General features: G+C 42.5%; 1 protein-coding gene across 6 annotated transcripts in view; it reads right to left on the reverse strand.

The window, feature by feature from the left end:
- LOC137321063 (guanine nucleotide-binding protein G(I)/G(S)/G(O) subunit gamma-7-like) overlaps positions 1 to 21,900 on the reverse strand; it is a 189,096-nt gene that overhangs the window by 119,812 nt on the left and 47,384 nt on the right. For 4 of the 6 annotated variants that reach the window (XR_010962705.1, XM_067983232.1, XM_067983234.1 and 1 more), the window contains exon 2: positions 19,971 to 20,043. The exons of the other annotated variants lie outside the window; for them this stretch is intronic. The gene's annotated coding sequence lies outside the window, so the exon portion shown is untranslated. The remainder of the gene's footprint in view (positions 1 to 19,970; positions 20,044 to 21,900) is intronic. 6 annotated transcript variants of the gene reach the window in all.

Consider the following 21,900-nt stretch of genomic DNA (forward strand, 5'->3'; position numbering starts at 1 on the left):
CTAACTCACACCAAGTCCCGTTCTCCCATCACCCCAGTGCTCACTGACTTACATTGGCTCCCAGTCCCGGAATGCCTCAATTTTAAAATTCTCATCCTTGTTTTCAAATCCCTCCACGGCCTCACCCCTCCCTATCTCTGTAACCTCCTCCAGCCTTACAACCCTCCGAGATCTCTGCACTCCTCCAATTCTTGTCTCTTGCGCATCCCCGATTTTAATCACTTCACCATTGGCGGCCGTGCCTTTAGCTGCCTAGGCCCTAAGCTCTGGAATTTCCTCCCTAAACCTCTCCGCCTCTTTACCTCTCTCTCCTCCTTTAAGACGCTCCTTAAAACCTACCTCTTTGACCAAGCTTTTGGTCACCGGTCCTATTACCTTCTTATGTGGCTCGGTGTCAAATTTTGTTTGATAATCGCTCCTGAGAAGCGCATTGGGATGTTTTACTATGTTAAAGGCGCGATATATGAATGCAAGTTATTGTTGTTTAATGAGTCAACAATGTTTTAACAGGCATCTATTAAATGCACAATTAGCTGCTGGATTACAAAAATGAAAGCCTATGCCAATGTCATGTGCACGTATCAAACACAGCAATCATTGTGACCTAGTAAAACTAACAGATGTCCCATATGACAAATTTTGTACCAATTCAGAACATCAGATTTCTCACACTGCCTTTTAAAATCTGTGCAGCATGAGTTCCCTGATTTTGTTTTAATTCATTCTCGGGGTGTGGACATCGCTGGCAATGTCGGCATTTATAGCTCATCCCTAGTAGCCCTGAGAAGATCGTGAAGGTGTAGCAATTTGTTATAACTGAATGGTTTGCTAGGCCACTACAGATTGCAGTTAAGAATTAACTACTTTGGTGTGGGACTGGAGTCACATATAGGACGGCAGTTTTTTTTTCCCTAAAGGATATTAGTCAACCAGTTCTAATGGCAATCCGACAGCTTTGTGGTCACCTTTACTGATGCCAGCTATTTATTTCCTAACTTTTTAAACTGAATTCAAATTCTCAAAGCTGCCATGATGGGATTTGACAACACCAGGTTATAGTCCAACAGTTTTATTTGAAAATCACAAGCTTTCGGAGACTTTCTCCTTCGTCAGGTGAAGTGTGGGATTCCACGAAGGTTACCGCATATATAGTCAGAGAACAATGCCTGGTGATTACAGATAATCTTTCCAACTGCCCGTTGTCAAGGCAATCAAAGTGTTCAGACAGAGAGACATTACATACAGGACCACCGAATATACAAACGACCAGAACAAAAGACAGAGAGAGAGAGAGAAACATCCGAAAGGAAGAGAAAGAGAATGACCCGTTGTATTAAAAACAGCTAACTTTTCTCACTGGTGGGGTTACGTGTAGCATGACATGAACCCAAGATCCCGGTTGAGGCCGTCCTCATGGGTGCGGAACTTGGCTATCAATTTCTGCTCGACGATTTTACGTTGTCGTGTGTCTCGAAGGCCGCCTTGGAGAACGCTTACCCGAAGATCGGTGGCTGAATGTCCTTGACTGCTGAAGTGTTCCCCGACTGTGTCCAAGAAAGTAGTCCATGGTGACTACTCCTCAGAATCGGTTTCTTTCTTGGACACACGAATCTCCATCAAAGACGGGCACCTCAGCACCTCACTCTACCGCAAGCCCACGGACAACCTCACGATGCTCCACTTTTCCAGCTTCCACCCTAACCACGTCAAAGAGGCCATCCCCTATGGACAGGCCCTGCGAATACACAGGATCTGCTCAGACGAGGAGGAACGCGATGGACACCTACAGACGCTGAAAGATGCCCTCGTAAGAACGGGATATGACGCTCGACTCATCGATCGACAGTTCTGACGGGCCACAGCGAAAAATCGCATAGACCTCCTCAGAAGACAAACACGGGACGCAACCAACAGAGTACCCTTCGTCGTCCAGTACTTCCCCGGAGCGGAGAAACTACGCCATGTTCTTCGCAGCCTTCAACATGTCATCGATGATGACGAACACCTCGCTAAGGCCATCCCCACACCTCCACTACTCGCCTTCAAACAGCCACCCAACCTCTAACAGACCATCGTTCGCAGCAAATTACCCAGCTTTCAGGAGAACAGCGTCCACGACACCACACAACCCTGCCACGGCAACCTCTGCAAGACATGCCAGGTCATCGACACAGATACCACCATCACACGAGAGGACACCACCCACCAGGTACATGGTTCACACTCCTGTGACTCGGCCAACGTTGTCTACCTCATACATTGTAGGAAAGGATGCCCCGGAGCATGGTACATTGGCAAGACCATGCAGACACTGCGACAACGGATGAACGGACACCGCGCAACAATCGCCAGACAGGAGGGTTCCCTCCCAGTCGGGGAACACTTCGGCAGTCAAGGACATTCAGCCACCGATCTTCGGGTAAGCGTTCTCCAAGGCGGCCTTCGAGACACACGACAACGCAAAATCGTCAAGCAGAAATTGATAGCCAAGTTCCGTACCCATGAGGACGGCCTCAACCGGGATCTTGGGTTCATGTCACGCTACACGTAACCCCACCAGCAAAAAAAGTTATCTGTTTTTAATACAACGGGTCATTCTCTCTCTATCTCTTCCTTTCGGATGTTTCTCTCTCTCTCTCTCTCTCTCTGTCTTTTGTTCTGGCCATTGGTATATTCGGTGGTCCTGTATGTAATGTCTCTCTGTCTGAACACTTTGATTGCCTTGACAACGGGCAGTTGGAAAGATTATCTGTAATCACCAGGCATTGTTCTCTGACTATATATGCGGTAACCTTCATGGAATCCCACACTTCACCTGACGAAGGAGAAAGTCTCCGAAAGCTTGTGATTTTCAAATAAAACTGTTCGACTATAAGCTGGTGTTGTAAGATTCCTTACATTTGTCCACCCCAGTCCATCACCGGCATCTCCACATCATGATGGGATTTGAACTCACATTCCTAGATTATTAGTCCAAGCCTCTGGATTACTAGTCCAGTAACATAACCATTACACTACTGTACTCCTAATAGCTAAGTAAATACATTGCATAGTATGGCACTGAAGGATACACTTTCCCTGGTTTGCTTTGTGTGCTGAGTTGAGTCCAGAGGACAGAAAAATAATAGCTCCTTTTTTTTAAGAAGAAACTGAAGAATCAAGAAATGAAATCAAAGAAAATTAACTTAAGATAACAGCAATTCCAGAGTGAAGAAAGAAATGACAGGGGAAATAGAATGAAATTAAGTGATCAGGGAGCTGGTGCAGTGGATCAGCACGTTCTCTTCACCTCTGCGACCTGGTTCAAACTGCACCTAAACTGATGGGATGGAAGTCTCGTCTCTGTGATGGCTGTAAGTGAGTTTGTAAAATCTGAACCACACACAATGCTGCAAGAAAAGGAAGAGAATTTATACCTAAGACAAAATGACCATTGGAAATTATGGAAATATCTGGAGTAGGTTTTGGCCGAGAGAGCTTTTTCTAAACCTCCAAACACATCCTAAGATAATGTGGTTTGGAAATGTACAGTTTTCTGGTTGTTTTGCTGGTAATGATACAAAACTCCATTTAATCCAGTTAGGAAACCAACAACCACAGTACAGCAAGACCATTATTTAGTCTAGAGTGCTTTCAGTAAACTCAATGATAAATCAGCACTACTTCTAAAGAGGCAACGACTAAAATGATTTTTTTTGAATTAGGCAGAAGTGATTTTGAGGTTGACGTGTTTTAGGATCATGATGCAAAAAAAGCAATCACACTTGTCCGCAAAGACCAGATGTGGTAACTTGCAGCATTAATTAAGATTACTTGTCTGTTAATACTGTGACACAAAGCTCATAAAATGACAGTTTGAGCAGATGATGGTTAGCAGTGACTTGAAACCAGTCTATGAGAACTTTGCTTCACAGTCCAGGCCAACTCTTATATCAATAAGTGGAAGATTTTTTTTTCACTCCAAACAATGTTCAGTGTAAACAGCTTAGCAAAACTACACCAAGGTCCCACGGACATCAGTGAAAGAAATGACCTAATAATCTGTTTTTGCGATGTTGGTTGAGGGATAAATGATAGCCAGCACATCAGAAGAAATCCCCAGCTCTTCTTCGAATTGTGCCATGGAATCTTTTAAGAAGGCAGACGAGACCTTGATTTCAATGAATGGAAAATGCTGTGTATGCTGTTGCGTGCTGTGTATGAGGCCCCACCAGTGGCTCAGAATCCCTGACAATTTTGCCCATTGTATAAATGCAGCTTGAATCCAGAGTCTGGGCATGACCTGACACCAGAATGAAGTTGAGTGAGATATCCTGGAAAAGGCAGTCTCAACCCGCTTTGCCTTGGAGTCATGTTCGATCATCACGCAGTTTACACAACACCGGTTTAGTGTAATTGCACCATGTGAATGTAACCCAATTAGCCTCAGTAGCCTCAGTCAGGAAGGGAAGAAAAAGCACCCAAAGTTACTGCTCCTGATAGCTGACCTGCGATCCTTGATTGAAATGTGTGTGCGTGCCTAAGCGTGGTAAAATATTGCAACAATAATTACTGTCTTAGTTCATACATTAAGAAAGACATGGAACTGAAAAACTGCCAGCGCTCATGAAACTTCAGGAAAGAGAATCAGAGGATGAAAAAAAAACTCTTTTGCTTTTTGGCTCAAAATAGAAATAGTTTTTAAACCAGTAATTAAACTACTGGCAGAAAAACACACGATTGATGCTGTTGATACTGGTATAAGCATACATCCTACAAACAAAAGGTGACATACCTGCAAAAGACGTGCGGCAATTCACCAACAATTTTATTCATGAAAATACATATGTACAGGTGCTGTAACATTTTTTTTTTACCTCTGTTAAAGTACTCAGATGTCATGATAGTACATTGGCTGTCACCTCTGTATACTCCATCATCAAGAGAGAAGAGCGAAGAACCAAGCACAGTATCTTCTATCGGTTCTTACGACAATCAGCACTTTCCATGTGAGTAGGACATCGCGACAATAAAATCACACACAAAGCAACATAGCACAGCAGTTGTTTAATACCAAATTGCTTTGATTACACAAAGACAATTGCATTTGGCAGTGAAGGAGCAGCAGATCTATTTCTAAGACTTGAGCAACGGTACAGCTTTAAGTTAAAAACCTTCAAAACACTGCACGGCTAGCGAACTGTGGAGAGGCAGAAGTGCCGTGGGATCATCTACAACCAGTCATGAGCCACACACGGCATCTTTCTTTTTTAAAAGGTCATTTGCTAGCTCTACTCCTACAAGCATCCACAACACTGATAAGACTGCAACTTCACCTACACTGTGTGCTCGCCAGACAACCACAACCCCAGGGTATCGGCTCCAAGCATCTAGTCAGGGACACTTTTTATTTCTGATTAACTGAGTGCATTAAGGCAGTTGCTGTACAACAGGTTTCTTGTTCAACAAAAAAATCTCTGCATTTCACCTGCTCCCATCTGCAATTGGAACCTGACTCATCCCTTATCAGCCACTCAGTAAGATGGCTGACTCATTGGTAAACAGAGCTAGCAACAAAAAAACCACAAAGTGGGTAGCAGATAAATGTCTCTTCTGTAGTAAGCATGCGCAGATCATTCACAGCAGCTGTGAAAACCCCAAGTAAACAGATCTTCTGAAGCGATGAGAAGTCTTAGATCCCATCTGTATCATGAAAAGGTCGACTCTCTTCCTCCCCCCTCCCCCGGCATCGTGTACCGCAGAACACCAACGCTTCAAACCCTCACTTTGCAAAATACTTCTGATGACCCGTCTTTGTTTAATCAGCAGCCTTTCTGGGATTTTTCTAGATTATCTTGTGTTTTTTCATTATCCTTCTTGAAAAAGCAATCACAAAAGGACCAGCTGAACAATTCACACTGCATAATAGTAAGCTGTACAAGATTTCATAAAGGGGCAATGTCACTGCATAAAAACATCTTGCAAGAAATTTCAACATGTTTAGAAGCAGTGGACGTCACAGGATGTGGCAACATAATATTTTTTTTCATTTTATTTTACAGGGGCATTTGTGTATATCTTCTCTGGCCTGACACCTGCAGCCAACAGAAAGAACACACATGCTGCTCAAAGGCTACCATTAGTGCCTCTTGCAGCTGACTGCCAGGGAGCTCCAGAGGCTGCTCGGGTCTGACTCTGTCCTTCAATTTTCCTCTCCTTTCCACTGGGAGACGGCACAGGATCTAATCTGCACCTCAGCTCGAGGCTGCTCAAACTGGTAATTGAGTGAGTGGCACTCAACCTGCACATCACCCAGCTCTGTGACTGTGTTAACACTACTGTGCCAGCACAAATTTATTATTTCTAACCTTATTTTTAAAAACAACTAAGATAACTAAAAAAAAATATTCAAAACATCTGTGCTATCAGAGATAGAAAACTACCACAGCAACTCGATCTGCCCCCAAAACCCAACCATAGCAATGCCAACATTTCAAGTAAAAGAAAGCAAAACACAGCTGCAGTGAAAAAAAAACACACACAACACAACTTCTGAAAGTGCAAAACACTGGCAAAACATATCACTGCAGCAGACTGAGGAACCTTTTGGCTTCCTGACTTCAGGAACTTGTTCTCATCATACTGTCATAAAAAAGTGAAACTGTTTTAACTTCTATTCATGGTGGACACCAGTGTAATAACATGTTTTTCTGTCTGGCTTTAAACGCAATAACTTGAGAAATTATGTTATTTCAACAAAATGGTATGTAGATGAATGGGGTGAAGTTCCACCCATTGCCACACCCCCCACCCTCTTACTGCACTGTACTGCAGGAAGATCCCTGCAGAACGGTGTAAAAGAACCTACATAAAACTCCCACCACTTAATTTATCACCTCATCTATGGTGGAGTGGCCTTTGCATCTGACTTTATAAAAAAACTAGTGTAAAGCAGAAGTTAATAGTTTTCGGCTCACTGTTGTTTGAATTAAAGCAAAGGCGCATCTTTAACTCCAAAGGAGCATTCTGAATACCATCTGCACGGACACTGCAGTTTAAAACACACCTCAGGTATCTATGACTATTAAGAGTTTTACTATCATAAAAATAATCAATAAATCCCTTTCAATTTAAAGATTTCTCTCTTGCCCAGTTTTCTTTCTTTCTTCCTGAAGGTGTTAACTCTTCTTGCAGTACAGTTCTACAGGACCTATGCCAGATAGAGTTCAGTGTGGGTAAGTGTGAGGTCATCCATTTTTGATCCAAGAAAGAAAAATCAGAATATTTTCTTAATGGTGAGAGACTAGGTGCTGTGGAGGAGCAAAGGGATTTGGGTGTCTATGTACACAAATCACTAAAAGCTAGTGCACAGGTACAAAAAGCAGTCAAAAAGGCTAATAGAATGTTGGCCTTTATCTCAAGGAGGCTGGAATACAAAGGGGAAGAAGTTATGTGTCAAAGCCTTGGTCAGACTCCATCTGGAGTCCTGCATTCAGTTTTGGGCACCACACTTCAGGAAGGATATAATGGCCTTGGAGGGGGTGCAGCACTGATTTATCAGAATGATACCGGGGCTTAAAGGGTTAACTTATGAGGGCAGGCTGAATAAACTTGGGTTGGATTCACTAATGTAATTCCCAGATTTAAAAAGGAAGATAGAATAAGTCCAGGGAACTATAGACTAATGTCTATAGCTTAACGTCAGTGGTAGGAAAGATAATGGAATCCATACTCAAAGATGTAATAGAGAAACATCTAGAAACCGAAAATATAATAAAGAATAGTCAACACGGATTTCAAAAGGGAAGGTCATGCTTGACCAACCTTATTGAAATCTTTGAAGAAGTAACAGAAAGGGTCGACATGGATTTTCAAAAGGCCTTCGATAAAGTGCCGAATAGTAGGCACATGACTAAGGTCAGAACATGTAGAGTCAGGGGACAAGTAGCAGAATGGATAGCAAGCTGGCTACAAAACAGAAAACAGAGAGTAGGGGTTAAAGGTAGTTACTCAAATGGATAAAAGGTGGGAAGTGGTGTTCCACAAGAATCGATGCTGGGACCACTGTTGTTCACCATACACATAAATGATATAGAATCGGGAATCTGAGTACAATTTCAAAATTTGCGGACGACACCAAATTGAGGGGTATAGTTAATACTGAGGAGGACAGCAGCAAAATACAGGGAGACATGAATAAACTTGCAGAATGGGCGTGTAATTGGCAAATGAATTTCAATATAGATAAGTGTGAGGTGGTACACTTTGGTATGAATAATGAGGCCACATGCTCCTTGGAAAATAAGAGTCTAAGCGGGGTAGAGGAGCAGCGGGATTTAGGGGTACAGATACATAAAACACTAAATGTAGTGACGCGGGTTAATAAGACCATAAAAAAGCAAACCCCAAGTACTGGGGTTCATTTCCATAGGGATAGAATTGAAAAGCAGAGAAGGTATGCTAAACTTGTACAGAACCTTGGTTAGACCACACTTGGAGTACTGTGAACAGTTCTGGTCTCTAAACTATAAAAAGGATATAGAGGCACTGGAGATGGTGCAAAAAAGATTTACTAGGATGATACCAGAAATAACAGGTTATACCTATCAGGAAAGAATGAATAGGCTGGGGCTCTTTTCTCTAGAAAAGAAAAGACTGAGGGGTGACCTGTTAGAGGTCATAGAATCATAGAAGTTTACAACATGGAAACAGGCCCTTCGGCCCAACATGTCCATGTCGCCCAGTTTATACCACTAAGCTAGTCCCAATTGCCTGCACTTGGCCCATATCCCTCGATACCCATCTTACCCATGTAACTGTCCAAATGCTTTTTAAAAGACAAAATTGTACCCGCCTCTACTACTGCCTCTGGCAGCTCGTTCCAGACACTCACCACCCTTTGAGTGAAAAAATTGCCCCTCTGGACCCTTTTGTATCTCTCCCCTCTCACCTTAAATCTATGCCCCCTCGTTATAGACTCCCCTACCCTTGGGAAAAGATTTTGACTATCTACCTTATCTATGCCCCTCATTATTTTATAGACTTCTATAAGATCACCCTGAAACCTCCTACTCTCCAGGGAAAAAAGTCTCAGTCTATCCAACCTCTCCCTATAAGTCAAACCATCAAGTCCCGGTAGCATCCTAGTAAATCTTTTCTGCACTCTTTCTAGTTTAATAATATCCTTTCTATAATAGGGTGACCAGAACTGTACACAGTATTCCAAGTGTGGCCTTACTAATGTCTTGTACAACTTCAACAAGACATCCCAACTCCTGTATTCAATGTTCTGACCAATGAAACCAAGCATGCTGAATGCCTTCTTCACCACCCTATCCACCTGTGACTCCACTTTCAAGGAGCTATGAACCTGTACTCCTAGATCTCTTTGTTCTATAACTCTCCCCAACGCCCTACCATTAACGGAGTAGGTCCTGGCCCGATTCGATCTACCAAAATGCATCACCTCACATTTATCTAAATTAAACTCCATCTGCCATTCATCGGCCCACTGGCCCAATTTATCAAGATCCCGTTGCAATCCTAGATAACCTTCTTCACTGTCCACAATGCCACCAATCTTGGTGTCATCTGCAAACTTACTAACCATGCCTCCTAAATTCTCATCCAAATCATTAATATAAATAACAAATAACAGCGGACCCAGCACCGATCCCTGAGGCACACCGCTGGTCACAGGCCTCCAGTTTGAAAAACAACCCTCTACAACCACCCTCTGTCTTCTGTCGTCAATCCAAATTTGTATCCAATTGGCTACCTCACCTTGGATCCCGTGAGATTTAACCTTATGTAACAACCTACCATGCGGTACCTTGTCAAAGGCTTTGCTAAAGTCCATGTAGACCACGTCTACTGCACAGCCCTCATCTATCTTCTTGGTTACCCCTTCAAAAAACTCAATCAAATTCGTGAGACATGATTTTCCTCTCACAAAACCATGCTGACTGTTCCTAATCAGTCCCTGCCTCTCCAAATGCCTGTAGATCCTGTCTCTCAGAATACCGTCTAACAACTTACCCACTACAGATGTCAGGCTCACCGGTCTGTGGTTCCCAGGCTTTTCCCTGCCGCCCTTCTTAAACAAAGGCACAACATTTGCTACCCTCCAATCCTCAGGCACCTCACCTGTAGCTGTCGATGATTCAAATATCTCTGCTAGGGGGACCCGCAATTTCCTCCCTAACCTCCCATAACGTCCTCTTTTAGATTATGAAAGAGTTTGATATGGTAGAAGTATAGAAGATGTTTCCACTTGCGGGGGAGACCAGGACTAGGGGCCATAAATATAAGATCGTCACTAACAAATCCAATAGGGAATTCAGGAGAAACTTCTTCACCCAGATAGTGGTAAGAATGTGGTACTCGCTACCACAAGGAGTAGTTGAGGTGACTAGCATAGATGCATTTAAGGGGAAGCTAGATCAACACATGAGGGAGAAGGGAATAGAAGGATATGTAGATAGGATTAGATGAAGAAGGTGGGAGGAGGCTCACATGGAGCATAAACACTGGCATGGACCTGTTAGGCCGAATGGCTGTGCTGTACATTCTTTGTGATTCTTTGTATTTGCTTGAGTTTAGAATGTTGAGGGGCTGATCTAATTCAGGCACCTAAAAGATAAAGGGATTTAATCGGGTAGATTGAGAAATGATTTCCTCTGGTGGGGGAATCCAGAACAAGGGGCACAATCTTAAAATTTGAGTTAGGTCATTTAGAAGTGAAATCAGGAAGCACTTTTTCACACAAAGGGTAGTGGAAATCTGGATCAATGAAGATTTTTCAGATGATAGATTTTTGTTAGGTAAGGGATATGGAGCAAAGAAGGGTAAATAGAGTTGAGGTACAGATCAGCCATGATCTAACAGAATGGCACAACAGGCTCGAGGGGATGAATAGCCTACTCCTATCCCTCCCTATGTTCCTAAAAATAAAATTACACATTGATCTGCTCAGCACAGCTAATTAAGTATATTTTTTCTCACCTTCCAGAAAAAGTCTGGGAAGCTGCTATTATTGCTATGTCAACTCTACTGATAGTCCTCCCTTCCCCAGTTTTGAATTTCACACCAGACCTTGCAACAGAAGAGAGGATTATCAGTATCATTATGACAAGCAGGAGGAGTAAGAAAGGCTAAAGAACAGACAGTTACACAACAATACTGTGCTGGCATTCATGAGTCTTCTCACTCCTCCCATGTAATCCTGGGGCTGATGCTCATCATCTTGATCTTGAGATCAGATGAGAAATTACAACCGAGGGGCAAAATATCAATCAAAATCATAGATCATTGGCCATTTAGTTTCAAAAAGCAGCATTTCTTACTCACTCCAGTTAGGAGGTGAGGCACTCAATTTAATAGGAAGTAAGCACTTCCATGTATTTTATCTTTATATACTCACTTCATCATTAGAAAGTATACATATGATTTTATTTTTAGCCTGTTATGAATAAAAAAAAAGTGGTAGAAATTCTAGATGAACTAGAAACTCATATCACCACAGTCACGTCTGCAGTCCACAGTGGGTAGTGAAGTGCAGTTAATAACTCCTGTATAGTGAAACTTCAACTATCGGCATTTCAATGTAACTATCTTCCTAATTATCCATTACAATCTCTGGCAGGATAAAATGTACAGCAGGGAGAGGCTATTCCTACAAGCCAGGCCTCGGTTGGAGCTTGTGCAGAGCTGAGTGAAAGAGCCAATAGTTTGTGTTGTAATTGTGATATTTTCAACTGGTGCATTTTCTAAAGCTGAGATCGGCACTGCTGCCGGGCATGTTGTCAATCTATTTGCTACCTTAAGAGGTTTGTACAGTGGCTGTGACTTTATTGTTGCATTCTGCCAATCTTCCAGGTGCTCACAGAGCACATCCACTAAGGGTAGACAGACATCCTTAATCTTGCACAGTTCTGCTGGCAATAGCCATTCGGTCAGGTTTGAGGAACGTTTGCCAATTTCCATTGTCCATTGGAGGGTGGGAAGGGAAAGTCTCCTCCATTATGGTGGATAAATGAGGCTCTGCTAAACTGTGTATAAATAACACTCAACTTTTATTATTTTAAATGAGTAGTAATATCACCAAGATCAATTGGAATGTTTCAGTGACTTACTTTCTCAGGAGCTCATTATTTTATCCTGTTGTTTTCTTTTTAAAAAAATCAAACAGGAGAATGCCAGTATTGGGGAGTGGAACTTTTAAAGGAAAGAAGTGGCATTTATAAAATACCTTTCATGTTCTCCGGTTATCCTAAAGCACTTAACAACCAATTAATTACTTTTAAAGTATTGTTATTGTTTTGTAGGCAAACACGTCACAGCAAGGTCCCACAAACAACAAATGAGATCAGATGAATAATCTGTTTTGATGGATGAATGTTGCAAGGAAATCAGGAGAACTTCCTGCTTTCCTTCGAATAATGCTATGGGATCTTTTACATTCACCTGGGCCTCAGTTTAACATTTCATCCAAAAGATGTCACCCCCAACAATGCAATACTCCATCCGTGCTGCACTGAAATGTCAGTCTAGATTATATGCTCATTCCTGGGGTAAAGCTTGACCTCAGAGGCAAAAGGGCTATCAACTGAGCAAAGTTGATGTTTTGTCATTGACTGTCAGCATCAAACATGCCCAGGTCAGATATACCACAGACAGCTACAGTGTAAAGCTCATTTTACTCTATCTCAACAGTGTACTTTAGTCCTAACTTCAGAAGAGCATCCCCTAATGCACCAATGTGAATTTTTCCACTTCTCATACCAGGCATCTTTATATCTGAATAAGATTTCAAATTTTCTAAAATTCGTGTCACCCAATGTCACTTTTGTGGCCATGGGCTAGCACTCACTAGGACCTGGATTGAGATGGCCAAAACTCAATTTGCATAGGTCCGTTACAGACAGCAGAGAGTGGAAACATTCATCCCATCAATTTGGCGTGGATTTAAACCCAGAATAAAAGAGCGATTTACCAAGCCACTCAACCCCAATTTATGTTCTTTTTCAATTATTCTTCATTCAAGTCAAGTGATTTCTGGTGATTCATTGCCTTGAAAATCCATCAGAATGTTGTACAACATTTTCAGTATTTTTAGTGCAAGCTTGATTTATTTACACAACAACTTCTGGATTGCTCCAGAATATGCCCTCAACAAATATAGTCTGATTACACAAATGCTGCTCTGTCTCATCTCTCGAAGTGTTAACAAATTTTTCACATAATATCTTAAAAAGGTTGTTGATAGAAGGGAAAGAACTGCAAATGGTGGAAATCTGAAATAAAAGCTCAAAATGCTGGAAATACACAGCATGCCCATAGGGGCTCATGCTGTACTCTTGACTCTTAACCTGTGTTCCTTCCCCTGTGTTGTGTGCGTCCTACAAAGGAGCTTGTTTATATTCCATTATATTCAATTCTGCTGGAGGGTCTATACCCAAAATGTTAACCCACTTGTTCTCTTTCAGGTGCTGAGGACCTGCTGCATATTGTTAACATTTTTGAGAAGGGTATTGATGTGTTGGAGAAAGTTCATACAAGAACGACTATAGGACATAACCCTTAGAATGCTGGCATCTCCCAGTGCTGATTCTGTGAGTTTTCAGCCTCAATCATATGATGCCGAAAATACTAACATTACAGTAATAAAATTATTTTTCATCAGGAATAGCTTTATTAGTGTAATATTAACCCTAACCTAATTAACACCTGTAACATAATTTTACCCAAGTAAAAAAAAACATTTTAACTGCTCACATGGCCGCTGCTCTTTTCCTTCCATTATTTTCTCATTTGTCCAGCTATTCTTTTTTATTTTAAATTTACTCTCTTCCACCTATTCTATCTCCATTCAACCTATCCTAATTTTTTTTCTTACTACTTTATGTTTAAAATCCTTTCTTCTTCTACTTCCTGTTTTTTAATAACAAAGTTTTACATTGGTTAAAAACTGTCAAAAGCAGGAAGTGCTTGCCAATGATGAGCAAACCTGACGGAAGGCCAAACAAGTAAACGTACGCATGATGCTGTAATGGTTCAGACCCTAGTATTGATGTAGGTCAGGGATGTCCAAGCTTTCGGAGCAGAGCCCAGAAATATGTCAAAACCAGTAAGCGGGCCACGTATGAATATAAAATAATGTGAGCCCTCATGCACAAAAATACAAGCCCCATACATAAAAAGTGAGATATTTATATAAATGCAACTTTTTTCTTTACCACCAGTTACACATTGTGCGCAGCTTCACGTTGAACAGGCATGTTGATTGTCATGAAGTGAAGGATTAATAAATACAACAAAACATGTTAATTTTTCTGACTTGTTGCTGGATGAAAGTAATGTTTAGTTATATTGTAGCACTAGATGATAGTGGTACTACAATGCAAAACATCGTGGCTCTGAAACAGCCAGGGACACGTGATAAACATGGATTATACTGATGTCTCCTCAGGCATGCTGTTCAGAGAAAGCTCCAATCCTTCAAACAGTAAAAATTCAGTGAGGACCCTTATTCAGCAAACACTGAAAACTGGTTTAACCCAGCAGCACTAAATCTACCTGGTGCAACACTAGATTTGCTTTTTTGGCATCTGCAGTCTGTAACTAAACAAAATGAAGATTTCTTAAGTCCTGTTTAGTGTAATCAAAATTAGTGTTTTCAGCTCTGGGCAGAAGTTCTTTTGAATGAAATGACATTAGCTCTTTACACTACATGGCATTGTCAATGGGGGCATGTTGAAGCTTGCACCATATCAGGGTCATAGCCTTAAAGACTCCACCACAATAAACTGTCATTAGAGGAAAACAAATACTGCTGTCTGCCTGTTTCTCACCTGGAAAACGGGTGGCTAGGAGTGGAATATTGGTGGGGAAGAGGGGGCAGGACCTCAGGTGTCCAAAGCCTGCCTAATGAAATTTCCTGTAAATGGGCTCACAGCTTGGCCGCCCAACACAGGTGGGAGCCTGCTTACTTATGCAAATCAGGATCCTACGCCATTTGTAGGACATGTTTGCCATTTTCAGGTATAAATGGCGTAGTGTGCGCCGCACATTTGTACCAGTCAACAAAACAACCTAACCAATGGTCCTTAAAGGGACCACTAGAAGCTGCTTCAGAAGTGGCCGAGAACTTTTTTGCTGGGATTTTTTTGTGGGTGATAATAATGTGTCTATTCAAATTATTAATATTTTAAAAGCTTTGTACAAAGTGAAGGTGTTTCCATGGAGCCTATTACACATTTTATACTGCTGAATTTGTGCTGGAGTGAAGTCAGTTTTTACAGTACCGTACTCTGAATTCTATAGTTGCAAATCCTGCGGAACTGTGTACTTGGGAAGAACACCAACCCAAATACAAAACTTTAATTAGGTTGTGTTGGGTTTGCTCCAGTTTAATAGTCAAATGTAGCGCCATAAGGAAGTTCTGTATCTACCCTTTCTAAAAACAGCAGAACACAGAGGAGACAGGAACTGCAAAAATAATGGAGGGAGATGTTCTCTTGTTGCTATGTGCAAGCTACTTTATAAACACAGTGGGGAAATTTCCTATGATTGCTATTTCCAGCAAAACTATACACTCATTCTTTTAGAATGCTTTTCCACTTCTGCTAGGTATGGCGACCAGTGGATATCTTCCTCCATGGCTCTCCCTCATCCATCTGAGACTCTGACTGTTGTCGCTGGTGGTGTGCAAATCCTCGTAGATAGTCCTCATTGAAAAACCACCTCTATTAAACCCCTACTTTCAAGCCCAAACATGTAGCACGGAGTTAAATTTCTTTTAAGTACAAAATGCAAATAAATTAACAGGTGGCCTGTTTATATTACAGAATCATTTCCACGTGTTGTTGGTCTGTAATATTCTGAGCTCCTGACGCCATGGAATCTTCCCTGTTCATGTTGAAGGATGGAATCCACAGCACCGGAGCAACAATCAAGCAACGGTGCATGCACAAGCTTGCATGTATGCAGATGTTTGAAAGTTACAATTGGCAATGTGGTTGATTCTTAATTGCCCCCTGAAATGGCCTAGCAAGCCACTCAGTTGTAAAATCTCACTAAAAAAAGTCATAATAAGAATAAAACCGGACGGACCACCCGGCATCGGACCACTAGGCACCGGACACGACAACGGCAAACCAAGCCCAGTCGACCCTGCAAAGACCTCCTCACTAACATCTGGAGACTTGTGTCAAAATTGGGAGAGCTGTCCCACAGACTAGTCAAGCAACAGCCTGACATAGCCATACTCACAGAATCATATCTTTCAGCCAATGTCCCAGACTCTTCCATCATCATCCCTGGGTATGTCCCGTCCCACCAGCAGGACAGACCGACCAGAGGTGACGGTATAGTGATATACAGTCAGGAGGGAATGGCCCTGGGAGTCCTCAACATTGACTCTGGACCCCATGAAATCTCATGGCATCAGGTCAAACATGGGCAAGGAAACCTCCTGCTGATTACCACCTACCGTCCTCCCTCAGCTGATGAATCAGTCCTCCTCCATGTTGAACACCATTTGGAGGTAGCACTGAGGGTAGCAAGGGCACAGAATGTACTCTGGGTGGGGAACTTTAATGTCCATCACCAAGAGTGGCTCTGTAGCACCACTATTGACCGAGCTGGTCGAGTCCTGAAGGACATAGCTGCCAGACTGGGCCTGCGGCAGGTGGTGAGCGAACCAACACGAGGGAAAAACTTACTTGACCTCGTCCTCACCAATCTACCTGTCGCAAATGCATCTGTCCATGACAGTATTGGTAGGAGTGACCACCGCACAGTTCTCATGGAGACGAAGTCCCGTCTTCGCACTGAGGACACCATCCAACGTGTTGTGTGGCACTACCACCGTGCTAACTGGGATAGATTCAGAACAGATCTAGCAGCTCAAAACTGGGCATCCATGAGGTGCTGTGGGCCATCAGCAGCAGCAGAATTGTATTCCAGCATAATTGGTAACCTCATGGTCTGGCATATTCCTCACTCTACCATTACCAACAAGCCAGGGGATCAACCCTGGTTCAATGAGGAGTGTAGAAGAGCACGTCAGGAGCAGCACCAGGCGTACCAAAAAATGAGGTGCCAACCTGGTGAAGCTACAACTCAGGACTACATGCATGCTAAACAGCGGAAGCAACATGCTATAGACAAAGCTAAGCGATTCCACAACCAACGGATCATATCAAAGCTCTGCAGTCCTGCCACATCCAGTCGTGAATGGTGGTGGATAATTACACAACTAACAGGAGGAGGAGGCTTTGTAAACATCCCTATCCTCAATGATGGTGGAGTCCAGCATGTGAGTGCAAAAGACAAGGCTGAAGCGTTTGCAACCATCTTCAGCCAGAAGTGCCGAGTGGATGATCCATCTCGGCCTCCTCCCGATATCCCCACCATCACAGAAGCCAGTCTTCAGCCAATTCGATTCACTCCACGTGATATCAAGAAACGGCTGAATGCACCGGATACAGCAAAGGCTATGGGCCCCGACAACATCCCGGCTGTAGTGCTGAAGACTTGTGCTCCAGAACTAGCTGTACCTCTAGCCAAGCTGTTCCAGTACAGCTACAACACTGGCATCTACCCGACAATGTGGAAAATTGCCCAGGTATGTCTTGTCCACAAAAAGCAGGACAAATCCAATCCGATCAATTACCGCCACATCAGTCTACTCTCAATCATCAGCAAAGTGATGGAAGGTGTCGTCAACGTTGCTATCAAGCCGCACTTACTCACCAATAACCTGATCACCGATGCTCGGTTTGGGTTCTGCCAGGACCACTTGGCTCCAGACCTCATTACAGCCTTGGTCCAAACATGGACAAAAGAGCTGAATTCCAGAGGTGAGGTGAGAGTGACTGCCCTTGACGTCAAGGCAGCAGTTGACTGAGTGTGGCACCAAGGAGCCCGAGTCAAATTGAAGTCAATGGGAATCAGGGGGAAAACTCTCCAGTGGCTGGAGTCATACCTAGCACAAAGGAAGATGGTAGTGGTTGTTGGAGGCCAATCATCTCAGCCCCAGGACATTGCTGCAGGAGTTCCTCAGGGCAGTGTCCTAGGCACAACCATCTTCAGTTGCTTCGTCAATGACCTTCCCTCCATCATAAGGTCAGAAATGGGGATGTTCGCTGATGATTGCACAGTGTTCAGTTCCATTCGCAAACCCTCAAATAATGAAGCAGTCCGAGCCCGCATGCAGCAAGACCTGGACAGGCTTGGGCTCATAAGTGGCAAGTAACATTCACGCCAGACAAGTGCCAGGCAATGACCATCTCCAACAAGAGAGAGTCTAACCACCTCCCCTTGACATTCAACGGCATTACCATCGCCGAATCCCCCACCATCAACATCCTGGGGGTCACCATTGACCAGAAACTTAGCTGGACCAGCCATATAAATACCGTGGCTACAAGAGCAGGTCAGAGGCTGGGTATTCTGCGGCGAGTGACTCACCTCACCCAAAGCCTTTCCACCATCTACAAGGCACAAATCAGGAGTGTGATGGAATACTCTCCACTTGCCTGGATGAGTGCGGCTCCAACAACACTGAAGAAGCTCGACAGCATCCAGGACAAAGGAGCCCGCTTGATTGGCACCCCATCCACCACCCTAAACATTCACTCCCTTCACCACCGGCGCACTGTGGCTGCAGTGTGTACCATCCACAGGATGCACTGCAGCAGCTCGCCAAGGCTTCTTTGACAGCATCTCCCAAACCCACGACCTCTGCCACCTAGAAGGACAAGAGCAACAGGCACATGGGAACAAAACCACCTGCATGTTCCCCTCCAAGTCACACACCATCCCGACTTGGAAATATATCGTCGTCCCTTCATCGTCACTGGGTCAAGATCCTGTAACTTCCTTCCTAACAGCACTGTGGGAGAACCTTCACCACACGGACTGCAGCGGTTCAAGAAGGTGGCTCACCACCACCTTCTCAAGGGTAATTAGGGATGGGCAATAAATGCCGGCCTCGCCAGCGACGCCCACATCCCATGAACGAATTTAAAAAAACTTAATTTCTGGCCACTGGATCTTCCCTAATGGCTTCATACATCATTGGCCTGTATGGGGAAGCTGAACATTCAGCTAGAAATAGTGGTCTCCGCTTCCAGAAGCAATGTTTACATTTGCTATCAGAGTGCTGCTACTTCTTTAAGTGCTGGCGAGAGTACTTCCCTGGGTGGGTTTCAGTATCCCCAGACATGTCAATGCCACCTCATTCACTTTCCAGCAATGCCGCAGACATGGGCTGCCATCAGCAGCAGCTGTATAGGTTAAATGGGAAATAAGTGCTGGTTGGAAAATGGAGCTTAAGGGTCAGAAAAAATGTTATTAACACAGCTGAGAGAATGAATTATATTTTTGTGCAAAAATAAATTATTCAGTGAAAAAATGTGAAGGCTATGGGGATAGGGTGGGACTAGCCGAATTGCTCTTGTATTGAGCCGGCATGGACTCGATGGGCCGAATGGCGTCCTTCCATGCTGTAACCTTTCTATGATTCTATGAAAATACTTTAAGTAATGATAATGACAGAACAGACGTGTACTGAAAAATCAACAGAAATAAAAACAAGGAGTTATGATAAAAGATAAAAGACATTTTAAAATGGAAAATGAAAAAGTTGCAAAACATAAATACAAAAAATGGCTGTATTTGTGATGTCTCACAGATTTAGCCAAGTAAAAATAATTGTGAAGATTACAAATAAAATAGGTCATGAATCCAGGATTCATTATTTGCACAAAAAAGGTGGGCCTGAGAGCAATGGTGCATATTGCTGAATGCAGTTATGTAACTAGAGCTGGCACTATGACCCTTGTGTTACTAGTGCAAACCCAGTACCAGTAAATATAATAGTTGTACCAGTAATGGTTCTGCCTCAACATCAATAGTACCGTGAAATACTGACAGAAACAAACAGATAGCCAGTACCTGTAATCGTATGCCGAATCAATACAAACCTGCTCAATCTACTGTTGCTTGGAGGCAGTCGTGTGCAAAACCTGTTTTCCACTGGATTCTTTCCTTTCAAGCCTGTGTAGAAGCAAATCTCCAATTGATATCTTAAGTTTATCATGCAGGTCAGGTCCACATAGCAAGCACAGAATGATTAATGAAACGGAAGTAACGATGGGTGTCATGACTTTTTGTTTTCATTGTACATTTACTTTACAAGAAGTCTTATCTCTTAGAGTTGCTTTATTTATTTAAAATGTTTTCTATTAGGGAAATGTTAGTTTACATATACTGTAATTATAATTCACAGCTATACTGATTAAACAGCATAAAGATGCACTGAAACTAATAATGTCAAGACTAGGGTACTATATTCATACCATAATCCAAAGCATTAAAGAGGCATTGCAACTAGTAAAGTAGCTAGCTTTCTTACTAGTAAAGTTGTTAGCATTTTTTTTGTGTTTTTCAATATGTCACATAATGATGTGATTTGTACAGAAGTAATTGTTTTCCTCAAAGGTTATGTACTTGCGATGCACAATGGCAAGAAGCCCTTCCAGTTGTCTTCCTTCCCAAGCTGGACAGTTCCACCTTTAAGATGCAACAAGATGTTCCCATGATTATCCACTGTAAAGTGAAGCATCACCACATCATGCCAATCTGAATTTAAGGGCCTGTGTTTTTGGCTTAAAGGCCAGAAACTCTGCATCTACCTAAAATTATACTACATGCAAGAAGATATTCTCATTAAGATATTTTGGATCCTGAAGTAGTTCTGACTGTATCATATGATCTCAGATGGAGGGTCATACTATCACTTGCAAATTTCTATGTTACTACGTAGCCAAACTGATGTATGGTGTATGGTGAGGCACTGCAAAATAAATTATAATCATGAAACTCATTGCAAATGGGTGATTTTCCAGTGTTGTACTGTACTCTTCACAAGTTAGCTCTTCCAATATTTAGATGTTACCATCATGCACAAAGTATGTCAAACTAGCAATACATAGTGGTAGAAAATCACCACCACATCAAGTACCCATGACTTGTTAAAAAGGCCTAAAAATGCAATCATTTCAAATTCATGTGAAGTAACGTCCACGTTCATCTATAAAATGAAGGTCCACGAGTGTGTAAAAAGTCTTAAAAGTACAACTACTCAATTTCTTGGGAATCAATGCAAACTATTTCTTGGTAAGTCTATAGCAAACACATTACAACTGCAGTACGATTCATAGTGCTTGCTACTAAGACTTTGTCATCAGCAAATCTGATTCTCCATCTGCTACACTAACACTTGCAACTTGCCCCATATACAAAGCCTTGATCAAGTGTCTATCCAATCCACACCAATATTCCTTTTTTTTTTCCACATCGTTCACCTGAGGAAGGAGGTAGCCTCCGAAAGCTTGTGAATTTAAAATAAAATTGCTGGACTATAACTTGGTGTTGTAAAATTGTTTACAATATTCCTTAGCACCTCCTTTAGTTTGGCTCAGCTCACTCTATGAAAGGCATTTTCAAAATCTACAAAGCAAATGTACACCTCTTAATTGTGTTTTAAACTCCTATTGCACAGAACTCTCATTGTCCCTAGTGCCTCTCTTATTTCACAACCTCTACAGAACCCAAATTGATTTTTGCCAAGATATTGTTCCGCTTTTGCTCTTAACCTTCTTGTAAGTAATCTGAGCATAATCTTTGACTTATGTGGAATCAAATGATCAAGTGATGGTACGAAACTCATCACATTTGCTGGCATTTGGCTATTTTTCCAGAGGTATCATGATTATTTTCATTAATCATCTGGTCTTTCCCTTTTCAAGTACATGGCTTTACACAAATTAACAAGATTGTTTGTTGCCTCCTCCCCCATGTTTTTAATTAATTCTGCTGGAATCTCTGCGGCCTTTCCATTCTTGAGCTCAC

Source organism: Heptranchias perlo, chromosome 4, assembly GCF_035084215.1.
Source record: "Heptranchias perlo isolate sHepPer1 chromosome 4, sHepPer1.hap1, whole genome shotgun sequence".
Classification (NCBI taxonomy): Eukaryota; Metazoa; Chordata; class Chondrichthyes; order Hexanchiformes; family Hexanchidae; genus Heptranchias; species Heptranchias perlo.